Source organism: Bombina bombina, chromosome 3 (genome assembly GCF_027579735.1).
Source record: "Bombina bombina isolate aBomBom1 chromosome 3, aBomBom1.pri, whole genome shotgun sequence".
Lineage (NCBI taxonomy): Eukaryota > Metazoa > Chordata > Amphibia > Anura > Bombinatoridae > Bombina > Bombina bombina.
The window spans coordinates 425,903,101-425,916,894 of record NC_069501.1 but is presented as its reverse complement, the minus strand read 5'-3'; the positions used below and the strand labels follow the sequence as shown (position 1 = coordinate 425,916,894).

General features: G+C 39.3%; 1 protein-coding gene across 1 annotated transcript in view; it reads left to right on the top strand.

Moving 5' to 3' along the window:
* RAP1A (RAP1A, member of RAS oncogene family) overlaps window positions 1–13,794 on the top strand; it is a 268,597-nt gene that overhangs the window by 52,386 nt on the left and 202,417 nt on the right. Inside the window, exon 2 of the mRNA XM_053706636.1 lies at window positions 11,861–11,920. The gene's annotated coding sequence lies outside the window, so the exon portion shown is untranslated. The remainder of the gene's footprint in view (window positions 1–11,860; window positions 11,921–13,794) is intronic.

Sequence of the window (13,794 nt, the reverse complement as noted above, 5' to 3'; positions counted from 1 at the left end):
ACGACAATAAACTGGAAGGATGCCTACCTTCACGTGCCAACCCACAAGGACCACGACAGGTTCCTAAGATTCACATTTCTGGACCAACCAGTCTTGCGGAGGACCATTCAAGGACTTTTCTTCTCCTTCAATCCCATGGATGGAAGATAAACTAAGGAATGAGTGCGTTGGTTCCCAGCAACAGGGTGGAGTTCCTGGGTACAATAATAGATTCCATATCTATGAAGATATTCTTGACAGATCAGAGACGTTCCAAGATTGTGTCCAGCTGTCTTGCCCTTCAGACCCCCTCAAGGACATCTGTGGCCAGGGGTATGGAGGTGATTGAGCTCTTGGTACCCAGCATAGATGTCATTCCATTCGACAGGTTCCATCTCAGACCTCTTCAGTTATGCATGTTGAGACAATTGAATGGCGATCACTCAGATCTATTCCAACAGATCTCTCTGGACAACAGAGTGAGGGAATCCCTCTCTTGGTGGATCCGTCCGGGACAGCTGGCCCAGGGGACATCCTTCTTGAAGCCATCCTGGGAGATTGTGACCACGGACGCAAGTCTATCAGGATGGGGAGCTGTTTGGGGTGCCAGAAGGGCACAGGGCAGGTGGACTTGAGAGGAGTCTACCAATAAATATTCTGGAACTTTGAGCGATTTTCAACGCTCTGAGGGCTTGGCCCTTCCTGGGGTCGTCCTGATTCATCAGATTCCAGTCGGACATTACCTCGGTGGCTTACATAAACCATCAGGGGGGAACGAGAACCTCCCTAGCCATGAGGGAAGTATCTCGAATTCTGGAATGGGCAGAGACTCACAATTGTTCGCTCTCAGCGATCCACATTCCGGGTGTGGACAACTGGGAAGTGGACTTTCTCAGACAATAGTTTCATCTGGGGGAATGGTTTCTCCATCCCGAGGATGGTTTCTCCATCCCGACTGCTACCAGATACGGGTAGCGGACCCACAGGCAGAGCTGATGCCTTAGCGGTGCCTTGAGAGTTCAACGTTATTTAAATTTCTTCCTCGAGTGGTGGCCCGCATCAAACAGGAGCAAGCTTTGACCATTCTGATAGTTCTGTTGTGGCCACGGAGGATGTGATTTGTGGATCTGGTGGGGATGTCATCTTCTCCTCCATGTAGGTTACCCTGTCGCAGAGATCTGCTTGTTCAGGGTCCCTTTCTACACTAAAATCTGGATTCTGAGGCTGACTGCGTGGGGATTGAAGCCTAGTCTTGGCCAAGAGAGGTTTATCTGAGAGTTATTGATACTCATCCAGGCCATGAAGCCGGTCACTCGTCACATCTATCATTAGGTGTGGTTGACCTACTTATCCTGGTGTGAGGAACGTGGATATCCCTTGCACATGGTTAGGGTATCCAGATTCTGACCTTTCTCCAGGATGGACTGGATAAGCCGCCAGTTCCTTAAAGGGACAGATTTCGGCGCTATCGGTGCAGTTACACAAGAAGCTAGCAGAGCTTCCTGATATTCAGTCCTTTGTTCAGGCTCTGTCTAGGATCAGACCTGTCTTTAGAAATTCTGCTCCTCGGAGCTTAAACTTGGTTCTTAAGATTTTGCTGAGGGCTCCGTTTGAGCCTATGCATGCGCTTGACATTAAGATTCTTTTCTGAAAGGTTTTATTTCTTCTGGCTATTGCATTGGCTCGCAGAGTCTGAGTTAGCGGCCTTGCAGTCTGAGCCCCCTTACCTGGTTTTCCATGCTGATAAGGCTGTGCTTCGCACTGGGTTGGGATTTCTTCACAATGTTGTGTCAGATCGTAACATCAATCAGGAGATCCTTCCTTGTGTCCTAACCCCCCCTTCGTCTAAGGAAAGGATACTGCATAACTTGGATGTGGTTCGAGCCTTTAAGTTTTATCTTCAGGCCACAAAAGATTTTAGACGGTCTTCTTCCTTATTTGTGGTGTATTCAGGGAAGCATAGGGGACAGAGGGCCTCTTCCACTTCTGTCTTGTTGGTTGAGGAGCATTATCTGTTTGGCCTATGAGACAGCGGGACATAAGCCTCCTTTAGAGGATTATGGCTCAGTGCTCACTCAACTAGAGCTGTGACCTCTTCTTGGGCTTTTAAGAATGAGGCCTCTGTGGAGCAGATTTGTAAGGCGGCTACTTTGGTCCTCCTTACATACTTTTACAAAGTGTTACAAATTTGATGTTTTTGCTTCAGCGGAAGCTGTTTTTGGGAGAAAGGTTCTGCAGGCTGTGGTGCCCTCAGTATAGGGTGCGCCTCCTCCTCCAGTTTTTGTTAATTCAGTGTCCTCTAGAGCTTGGCTATTTGTTCCCACAAGTAATGAATGAAGCAGTGGACTCCTCCCATTAAGATGGAAAACATAAATTATGCTTACCTGATAATTTAATTTCCATCTGTGGGAGGAGAGTACACTGCTCCCGCCCGTTTTCTCCGGTGGGCGGACTAAATTTAATATTTTTCTGGCACCATTTATACCCTTATATTGTTCCTACTGTTCCTTGTTCCCTTGGCAGAATGACTGGGGAGTGGGGGAGGTATTTAAGCCTTTGGCTGGGGTGTCTTTGCCTCCTCCTGGTGGCCAGGTTCTTATTTCTTACAAGTAATGAATGAAGCAGTGGACTCTCCTCCCAAAGATGGAAATTAAATTGTCAGGTAAGCATAATTTTATGTTTTTTGGTGCAGATTAGTGATTACCCTCCCTCCTGACACCTCCCACTACCTGATCCCAAACAGCTCTTCCCCTCCCTCACCCCCACTGGTCACCACCATCTTAAGTACTGGCAGACAGTCTGCCAGTATGCAGTTTAGGGCTTTTTTTTTCTTTTTCAGTATAGTTTTCTTTCTTGATTCAGACAGGACATACCATTTAACACAGCTTTCCATTTCTGTTATCAAATGTTCTTGGAACTCTTGGTATCAAATTGTTGAAAAGCAGGGAGTAAATCTCAGGAGCGTGCACGTGTCTGCAGCACTTTTGCAAGATCACTAGTTGGCAGCAGTATTTGTTTTGCCATGTAGTGCTCCAGACGTAGAAGTAAATTGGAAATTTGTGCAACGGTATGCTTTGTCTGAGTTGTGAAAAAAAATTGGGGTTTCTTGTCACTTTAATAGTTTAATGGGACTGTATTTATTTTTAAGTGCTTTTTCTATTTAAATACACTGTATAGCATGTACTCGCCTCAATGCTGTCATCTATCCCCTAAATACATTATTAGCACCTCAGTAGGTGCCTGTAAAGCAACCCATGCCCTGCAGTTATTGTTTTTTTATTTAGCTGCGCTGCTTGTCAGCAGTCAAATCAGAAGCTGTACTGCTGTCCTATACAAAAGAGCAGAGCACACTAGCCAAACTCTACTTCCAAAGCTAGGTGTCTTTGTACTACAGATTGTGGATGCTCTCTTTATTGGGACCACTGTTTTATTATTAGGAGTGCTTATCAAGGTGGCATTTGAGTTTGATGGTTAGGCCTTGACGAAGGAACAGAAAAAAAAATATACCTGTACATGCTTTTTACAACTAGAATAATAGTAGTCATTAAATTGTTTTAATTTCTGTGCAATTATAATTTTTTTAAGAACATATTTTTATTTTATTGTATGTAAATTGTATGATGTCAGCAATTATGTCATATAATATCATATGTGATGTAACTGGAAAATAAATATTTCAGGTTGTGTTTTTATACGATATGGAAAAAATATTTTATAGATTACAGGTCAGTGGGGGGGGGGGGGAAGTACTCGTTTACTATTTATGAAAATGCTAAAACTTTTTTATTCATCTGTGACTAGAGGAAATTTATAAATTAACCCGTTAAGCCTTGTTGACATAGGTACTACGTCACAGGGTATTTTGCCTAGTATAGTACCAACGTACATATACAAATTGCTTATTGCATGAGCTACCGTAAATAAAACGGTTCATCTGGCTTTTGTTCCATGCTAAACACTTGCTAATCCCTTTTATTACCAATTCCCTAGTTTTGCACAGTCAACATGGTTATATTAATATACTTTTTTACCTCTGTGATTACCTTATATCTAAATCTCTGCAGACTGCCTCCTTATTTCAGTTTTTGACAGACTTGCATTTTAGCCAATCAGTGCTGACTCATAAATAACTCCACAGGAGTGAGCACAATGTTATCTATATGGCACACATGAACTAGCACCGACAAGCTGTGAAAAATAATAAAATGCATTGATTTAAGAGGCGGCTTTCAAGGGCTTAGAAATTAGCATATGAACCCCTACCTAGGTTTAGCTTTCAACAAAGAATTCCAAGAGAACAATGCAAATTTTGATAAAGTAAATTGGAAAGTTTAAAATTGCATGACAGATCAGAATTTGCACTTTTACTGTCCCTTTTAATGTTCAGTTACAGTAGCTTGCAATTGTGAATACAATGACTATGGTTAGCTATGCATATTTTATAACCCTGAATATTAGGTTCTCTTTTATTTCTTAAAGGGATACTAAACCCATTTTTTTTTCTTCTATCATGATTCAGATAGAGCATGCAACTTTCTAATTTACTCCTATTATCAAATTTTCTTTGTCCTCTTGCTATCTTTATTTGAAAAAGGCATCTAAGCTAAGGAGCCAGACAATTTTTAGTTCAGCACTTGCTTGGTGGATTAATGCAATAAACCAATAATCAGCAAGAACAACCCAGGTTGTTTACCAAAAATGGGCCGGATTCTAAACTTACATAATTGCTTTTCAAATTAAGATAGCAAGAAAATGAAGAAAATCTGATAATAGGAGTAAATTAGAAAGTTGCTTAAAATTGAATGATCTATCTGAAACATGAAATACATTTTTTTGGGTTCAGTGTCCCTTTAAGGTGCCTCATGCAAAACACTTGACTAGTGCTTCACAAGCACTGCTGTTGCCTCCAGCTTACTTTGACTTATCTAAAGCTACTTGGTGACATCCTTATGATACAATCTGCAAATAAAACTGCTATAAGAAAAGATTCTATGAACGACTTCAGCATTTTCGTTCAATCCCAAAATGTGGAAGTAGGCGGACATTGGTAATGTTAAGCTCTTTTCGGAGCCAAATTCCTTCTTGTGAAGTACACTAAAATCTGTGCAAATGCAGATTTTAGTGTGCTTCACTTTCACAAGAATAAATTTGGGTCAGAAAGAATCTGAACATCACAAAAGTAGGCCTACTTCCCATTTGGCATTGAACGAAATTGCTAAATGCATATGTCTACTATGAACTCATTAAAAGATCTTCTGATAACTGCAAGACTGCACATTAAGAAAAGTCTGTGCTATTTTTTTTATAGTCTCTCAGTTTTGTGTAATTTAGGTGTATATTATTTTAGAGGCACTCTGAGCGGCGACCCTATCTAACCACCTAAAGCACCTAGAGGGGCTAGATGGTCAACGAATGCCAGAGTCTTATATAAAACCCCTTAGGAGAATTTCCTTTCTTAAATAAGATAATCTATACTAAACACCAGGAAACTTACAGAGCCATTATCTCCACTCATGAATCGTACAGAAGTATATGGTTATAGGAAAGTAGCCATTTTCCCATGAGCGGTCACATGCAATCACCTCTGTTACTTGTACAGAGGTGACATGACTTTTGAAAGAGGAGAATCCCTGCTTGCATTTTTGGGGGTCATACCTTCAGACAGTTATAAAGTGATCACCATACCAAGAATAATAACCTGATAAATATCTGAACAAAATCATTGAGGTGGGGTAAACATCCACCTCTCTGTGAGATCTGTCCAGCTGCCAAGTGATTTGTCATGACAATGGCAAATATCTGTGTTCATATTTTTAGGGATATGGCACCTGTAAAAGAGCCCTTATTCCACTATCCGTACAAGGAGGGCATTCCTCTCATTAAAACAAATTGTCTTGTGTACATCTACCTGCCAAGTGATTACCATAACTACTAACACGACTCAAGCAACCTTGGCAGTTGTTTTGTTAGTTTTATAGCTTATAGATCTGGTTTCTCTGAGTAAATATAAACTTGTGTGGCCTGTTCAATGGGTGAAGTGGGTAAGTGTGTGTATGTATATATATATATATATATATATATATATATCTGTGTGTGTATATACAGTTGACTCATAGGTTTACATAACCTGGCAGAATTTGATTTCTTGGCCATTTTTCAGAGAATATGAATGATAACACAAACTTTTTTCACTCATGGTTAGTGTTTGGCTGAAGACATGTATTATCAATCAACTGTGTTTACTCTTTTTAAATCATAATGACAGCAGAATCTACCCAAATTACCATAATCAAAAGTTTACATACCCTGGTGATTTCAGCCTGATAACATGCACACAAGTTGACACACAGGGGTTTGAATGGCTATTAAAGGTAACCACCCTCACCTGTGATATGTTTGCTTGTAATTAGTGTGTGTATATAAAAGGTCAGTGAGTTTCTGGACTCCTGACAGACCCTTGTATCTTTCATCCAGTGCTGCACTGACGTTTCTGGATTCTGAGTCATGGGGAAAGCAAAAGAATTGTAAAACGATCTGCGGGAAAAGGTAGTTGAGCTGTATAAAACAGGAAAGGGATATAAAAAAGATATCCAAGTGATTTTGAATGCAAATCAGCAGTGTTCAAACTCTAATCAAGAAGTGGAAAATGAGGGGTTCTGTTTGATAACATACTGCGTTCATCTTGCCATCAATTCTGACCAAATTTTCTTGTGCTTTTTGTAGCTCTCACATCCCCCAAAACATCAGCAATCCACCTCCGTGTTTCACAGTGGGAATGGTGTACCTTTCATCATAGGCCTTGTTGACTCCTCTCCAAATGTAGCGTTTATGGTTGTGGCCAAAAAGCTCAATTTTGGTCTCATCACTCCAAATGACTTTGTGCCAGAAGGTTTGAGGCTTGTCTCTGTGCTGTTTGGCATTTTGTAAGTGGGATAATTTGTGGCATTTGCTAGTAATGGCTTTCTTCTGGCGTCTCGACCATGCAGCCCATCTTTCTTCAAGTGCCTCCTTATTGTGCATCTTGAAACAGCCACACCACATGTTTTCAGAGAGTCCTGTATTTCACCTGAAGTTCTTTGTGGGTTTGTCTTTGCATCCCAAACTATTTTTCTGGCAATTCTAGTTGGTCTACCTGACCGTGGTTTGGTTTCAACAGAACCCCTCATTTTCCACTTCTTGATTAGCGTTTGAACACTGCTGATTTGCATTCTCAATTCCTTGGATATCTTTTTATATCCAAAAATAGAAGCACAAAAGGAGCATGCTATCGTGGGCGAAAGGGTCACGCCCCCACTCTGTCCTCACCCTGCGACTGGTTGCCAAGAATAAGAGAGTGACGCACGCAAGGAAGGAACTTGGAAGTGGCCAACCAGGTAGCAGAAACAACGGATGGCGTCCAAAGATGGGGGGTGTGTACTGTGGAGGATTCCCGCAGCCGGGAGGTGATTTCTATATCGCATCTGAGCGAGAGGTAAGAGTTCACCAAAGCAGAAGGGTCTGCTCTATCAACAAGCGAACGGGTACTCCCGGAATTGAAGGTAGGACTATTTACCTACATTTGGCACAAGTTGCTTTGTAAACTAGATCAAGAGAGGCGGATACATGGTCCTTTCCCATGGGGATTTAACACACACCTTTAGACCGGACACACGGCAGACTTCTTGAGCAGCACTTTCTTCATTAAATCTGCTACCTGATAGTGCTGCCTTGTGAAACACTAACAAGTGAATGTGAACCTCTAGCTCTTCATTCATGTGAGCACCAGAGCACTAAATTGTATGCTAATGCTACATGTATATACATATACACATCCTGCATTAAGGAACTTTTTGGACTGTAACAAGGTGAATGCTCCCCTTTGTTTATGAATGTATCTCTTTGTATCCCTTTCCTGTTTTATAAAGTTCAACTACCTTTTCCCGCAGATCCTTTCACAATTCTTTTGCTTTCCCCATGACTCAGAATGCTAAAACGTCAGTGCAGCACTGGATGAAAGATGCAAGGGTCTGTCAGGAGTCCAGAAACTCATTGACTATATATATATATATATATATATATATATATATATATATATATATATATATATATATATAATATATATATATATATATATATATATATATATATATATATATATATATATATATATATATATATATATATATATATATATATATATATATATATATAAATTACAAGCAAACATATCACAGGTGAAGATGGTTACCTTTAATAGCCATTCAAACCCCTTTGTGTCAACTTGTGTGCATGTTATCTGGCCAAAATCACCAGGGTATATAAACTTTTGATCAGGGTCATTTGGGTAGCTTCTGTTGTCATTATGATTTAAAGAGTAAACACAGTTGATTAATAAATGGCTTCAGCCAAACACTAACCATGAGTGAAAGAAAAGTTTTTGTGTTATCATTCATATTCTATGAAAAATGGGCAAGAAATCATAAATTCTGCCAGGGTATGTAAACTTCTGAGCACAACTATATGTGTGTGTATATCTGTATGTATATATATATGGGTGTGTGTGTGGGTATATGTATGTGTGTGTGTGGGGGTGTGTGTGTGGTGGTATGTGTGTGTGTGTTTGGGGGTATGTGTGTGTGTGTATAGTGGATATAAAAAGCCTACACACCCCTGTTAAAATGTCATGTTTCTGTGATCTAAAAAAATGAGACAAAGATAAATAATTTCAAAACTTTTTCCACCTTTAATGTGACCTATAAACTGTACAACTCAATTGTAAAACAAACTAAAATCTTTTAGGTAGAGGGAAGTAGAAATAAAAAACCTAAAATAATATGGTTGTATAAGTTTGCACAGCCATAACCTAATACTTTGTTGAAGCACCCTTTGATTTTATTACAGCACTCAGTCTTTTTGGGTATGAGTTTTTCAGCATGGCACATCTTGACTTGGCAAGATTTGCTTACTCTTCTTTGCAAAAACACTCCAAATCTGTCAGATTGTGAGGGCATCTCTTGTGCACAGCCCACTTAAGATCACCCCACAGATTTTCGATTGGATTCAGGTCTGGGCTCTGACTGGGCCATTCCAAAACTTTAATCTTCTTCTGGTGAAGCCATTCCTTTGTTGATTTGGATATATGCTTTGGGGCGTTGTCATGCTGAAAGATGAAGGTACTCTTCATGTTCAGCTTTCTAGCAGAAGCCTGAAGGTTTTGTGCCAATATTGTCTGGTATTTGGAACTGTTCATAATTCCCTCTACCTTGACTAAGGCCCCAGTTCCAGCTGAAGAAAAACAGACCCAAAGCATGATGCTGCCATCACCATGTTTCACTGTGGGTATGGTGTTCTTTTGGTGATATGCAGTATTGTTTTTGAGCCAAACATAACTTTTGGAATTATTGCCAAAAAGTTCAACCTTGGTTTCATCAGACCATAACACCTTTTCTCACATGCTTTTGGGACACTTCAGATGTGTTTTTGCTAAATCTAGCTAGGCTTGGATGTTTTTTTTCGAAAGAAAAGGCTGCCGTCTACCCCAAAGAATTCAGGAGATTGTTGTCGCATGTACCACACAGCCAGTACTTGCCAGATATTCCTGCAGCTCCTTTAATGTTGCGGTAGGCCTCTTGGTAGCCTCCCAGACCAGTTTTCTTCTCGTCTTTTCATCAATTTTGTAGGGACATCCAGTTCTTGGTAATGTCATTGTTTTGCCATATGTTCTCCACTTGATGATGACTGTCTTCACTGTGTTCCATGGTATATATAATGCCTTGGAAATTCTGTTGTACCCTTCTTCTGACTGATACCTTTTAACAATGAGATCCCTCTGATGCTTTGGAAGCTCTCTGCGAACCATGACTTTTGCTGTAGGTTGCGACTAAGAAAATGTCAGGAAAGACCTACTAGAACAGCTGAACTTTATTTGGGGTTAATCGGAGGCATTTTACATGATGGCAGGTGTGTACTGACTCCTATTTAACATGATTTTGAATGTGATTGCTCAATTCTAAACACAGCTATATCCCCAGTTATATATGCAACCATATTTTATTTTTTTATTTTTACTTCCCTCCACCTAGAAGTTTGTTTGTTTTTCAATCAAGTTGTACAGTTTATAGGTCACATTAAAGGTGGAAACAGTTCTGAAATTATTTATCTGTCTCACTTTTTACATCACAGAAACCTGACATTTTAACAGGGTTGTGTAGACTTTTTATATCCACTGTCTTATATATATATATATATATATATATATATATATATATATATAATACAATATTTTGCAGGGACTTTAATTGATCACATATGGCACTTTTGTAGCTAGAGCACCAATTAGAAAACTGTTCAAACCATTAGCTCACCAAAAATGAAAAAATTACCATCACTTTCATATAGGCACTAGACCTTGTTGAAGCTATGTCTTCTGGAGTAAAATGTTCCTAATCTGGAGTTTTTAAAGGACATGAAAGTCAATATTCTATGTTTATCCCTTAGAGACTGTTACTTGTATTATCACATTTACTTTGTTCTATTTGTGACCTTTTGTAGAACAACATACCTAGATAGGCCCAGGATCAGCAATGCACTACAAGGAGAAGATAGCTGGTTGGTTGCTACACACATATGCCACTTGTCATTGGTTTACCAGATATTTTCAATTAGCTCCCTGTAGTGTATTGGTGCTCTTGAGATGATTTAACTATGCATGTAATTACTTGGCAGCGGATAAACGCACACAATATTTTATTATTGCACCGTTTCTTGCATGTAACAGTGTTCTTTTTGCAGTTGTTATGCCCCTTTAAAGACATCAGCTGTTTCCTGTAATAGATTTAATCCATATATTTAGAAATTGTCTTAAATTATTTAGCATCCAACGTTTTGCTTTCAGGATTTATCAAGCAGTTTTGCAAGTGTGTGAAAAAAGAATTCTACATTTTAAAAAAAAATCTTTAAAGGGCCATAATACCCAAATGTTCAAACACTTGAAAGTGATGCAGCATAGCTGTAAAAAGCGGACTAGAAAATATCACCTGAACATCTCTATGCAAAAAAGAAAGATATTTTACCTCAAAAGTTCCTCAGTAGCCACATCCCATTGTAAAGGATTTCTAAGCAGCATATTAGTATGTCTGTCCCGGGACAGCTGAAAGGATGAGCCTCGTGCACTCTCATGTCATTTCCCTATTCAGTGTAACAATTAAATCTCATGAGTTAAGTCAAATCTCATGATATCACAGTAAGAGAGTTCATTACCTCAGCACTGCTGATGCTGATTGGCTGCTGTTCATTTCTTCTTCTTTTTTTTTTTACCTGCAGCTGGGAGCAGCTGAATATAACTTTTTACATAGAACTTACTCTGCTGAGCTGAGGAAATTGTGAGGTAAAACATCTTCCTTTTTTACATAGATGCTCAGGTGATATTTTCCTGTCAGCTTTTTACAGTTATACTGCATCCGTTTCAAGTGATTTAGCATAAGAGTATTATGTCCCTTTAAGTTTCTTTTAATAATTTGACATAAAGGCATCACGCTGAAATGTGTGAAGTGACTTATAGTATGCTTGTCAACTGGGAACGTTTTCATAAGTTTATTAACAATATGTTTTTTGAAGGTGGCATAATACAGAGCAAGACCTGTTTGGAATCAAATGGTAAAGAACAAACAATTGCAGTTATATTTGCTAAATTAGAACTATTAGTGTATTGTGCAAAATGTAACTCTGTGTTCTCTTTAAATGTAACATTATTTGTCCATGGAGGTAAATGTTAAACTGTGCATTGCATTAAGAGAAGCAAAGTTTGTCTCTTCGCAAATATTTACTAGAGTTTTGGTCTGATAATGTGGTTGGTTTTTTTTGTGTGTGTTCCTTTTCTAAAGTGAATGTCTTTTATTTTCAGGCCAAGATACAGTTGTGTCTCGAATTAGAGATCTAGCTGTTTACATGCTCAGGATAGCAGGTAAGCTACAGTATTTACCTAATAAATGGATAGACACTTTAGTACTGTCTCTTGAATGTTCCAGATCTGCAACAGTGAGACACATACTACTTATCTTTAAAGGGACAGTCTACTTGAATTTTTTTGTTTAAATAGATAATCTCTTAACCATTCCCCAGTTTTGCATAACCAAAATGGTTATATTCACTTTTTACCTCTTTGATTACCTTGTATCTAAGCCTATGTAGATGGCCCCCTTAGCACCGATTTGCTAAATGCAAATAGTACTTAGATGAGTCCTGCATAACTCCACAGGAGTGAGAATGTTTTCTATATGGCACACTGTATAACTGTGAAAAACTAAAATTCACTGAGCTAAGAGGCTTCCTTTAATGGATTAGAAATAAGCCTATGAGCCTACCTAGGTTAAGCTTTCAACAAAGAATACCAAAAGAACAAAGCAAATTTGATTGTAAAAATAAATTGGAAAGTTGTTTAAAATTGCATGCCGTATCTGTTTCAAGCTTTGCATGTGCTATTCCTTCTCTGATGAGGCATTTCCTTCTCTCAACCAACCACATTAACTACTATATTTACCATAAAACCACACTTTTTTTTCTTGTTTCAATTAAATGTTTTATTGATTTTCAAACTTGAAGACACATATACAAAAGCACAGAGTATTTACGCGTTACCAATAGGCAAACAGAAAAAAAGGTCAAGGTATTCTGTATAAGGACATCAATATAACATAAGATGTAATGAACCGTCTCAGTTAAAAGTGTTGTAAACAGCATTTACTGGATTAAGCTTTACAGTACACCATTTATGTAAACATATTTTGATGGCATTTACAGTCTCTTTTTCTCCCATATGAAAAGAACATCAGCAATAAAATATTGCTTTCAAAAAAACACATAGTGAATTCTTTCTAATGTTAAGACATGGTCCACCTGTTTCATCCACATAGACACCGTAGGGAGCACACTCTTTTTCCACAGCCTTGGTATTAGGCGTTTCTCACAGTTAAGCATACACTGAAATAATCATTTCCTGTACATGCAGGGCATTTGTGGGATATTGTTTAGTAAAATAACATTGGGTGAAAGTATTATTGAAGTCCCTAATACAGTGTTAATGTTCTTAGAGATGTCCGCCCAAAAAGCGCGTTTCAGAGGGCAGGACCACCAAATGTGAGATAGGGTACCCGTGCCCCCACAGTGCCTCTAGCACAAGGGTGAGGAATTTGGGAAGATACCATGAAGACGGTGTGGGGTCAGGTACCAGAGCAGTTTATAATTCATTTTGGCAATATTTATGGAAATAGATTACTTTTTTGTCTCATTAAATATGTGGCTCCATTTAGATTCTGTCAAGTTAGTTTGCAGTTCTACCTCCCATTTAGAAGTATAAGAGGGTTTCTTGCTGGGGAAGGAGCCTCGTAGTATTTTATAAATTATAGAGGTGTGTGACCTAGAGATTGAGGGGGTGTTGCATAATGTTTCAAAGGGGGTGAGTGGTCTGACTAGGTCTTGTTTGTAGGGGCTAGCGAGTATAGCATGTCTGATTTGAAGGTGGGGGAACCATTGATGAAAAGGGGGCCCAACATCTGAGAGAGCTCTGACTGTGCGGGCGTATCGTGCCTTTATCTAACACTATATGGACTGGGATATTTGTGGATATGCCCTCAATGCGCAGAGTCTGAATGGCATGGGAATCCAGCATGCTCGGGTTATAGAGGATGGGAGTTAGAGGGGGCATATGACTAGAGACCGCTGTATCTTGGGCCAGTATCCCATCCCAGACTCTTAGAGAAGCCGCAACAGGATAGTTTGTTCTAACTCCTGGGGGTCTTGCCTTGGGGGGGATCCAACACACCTCGCCTAGAGCGCGAC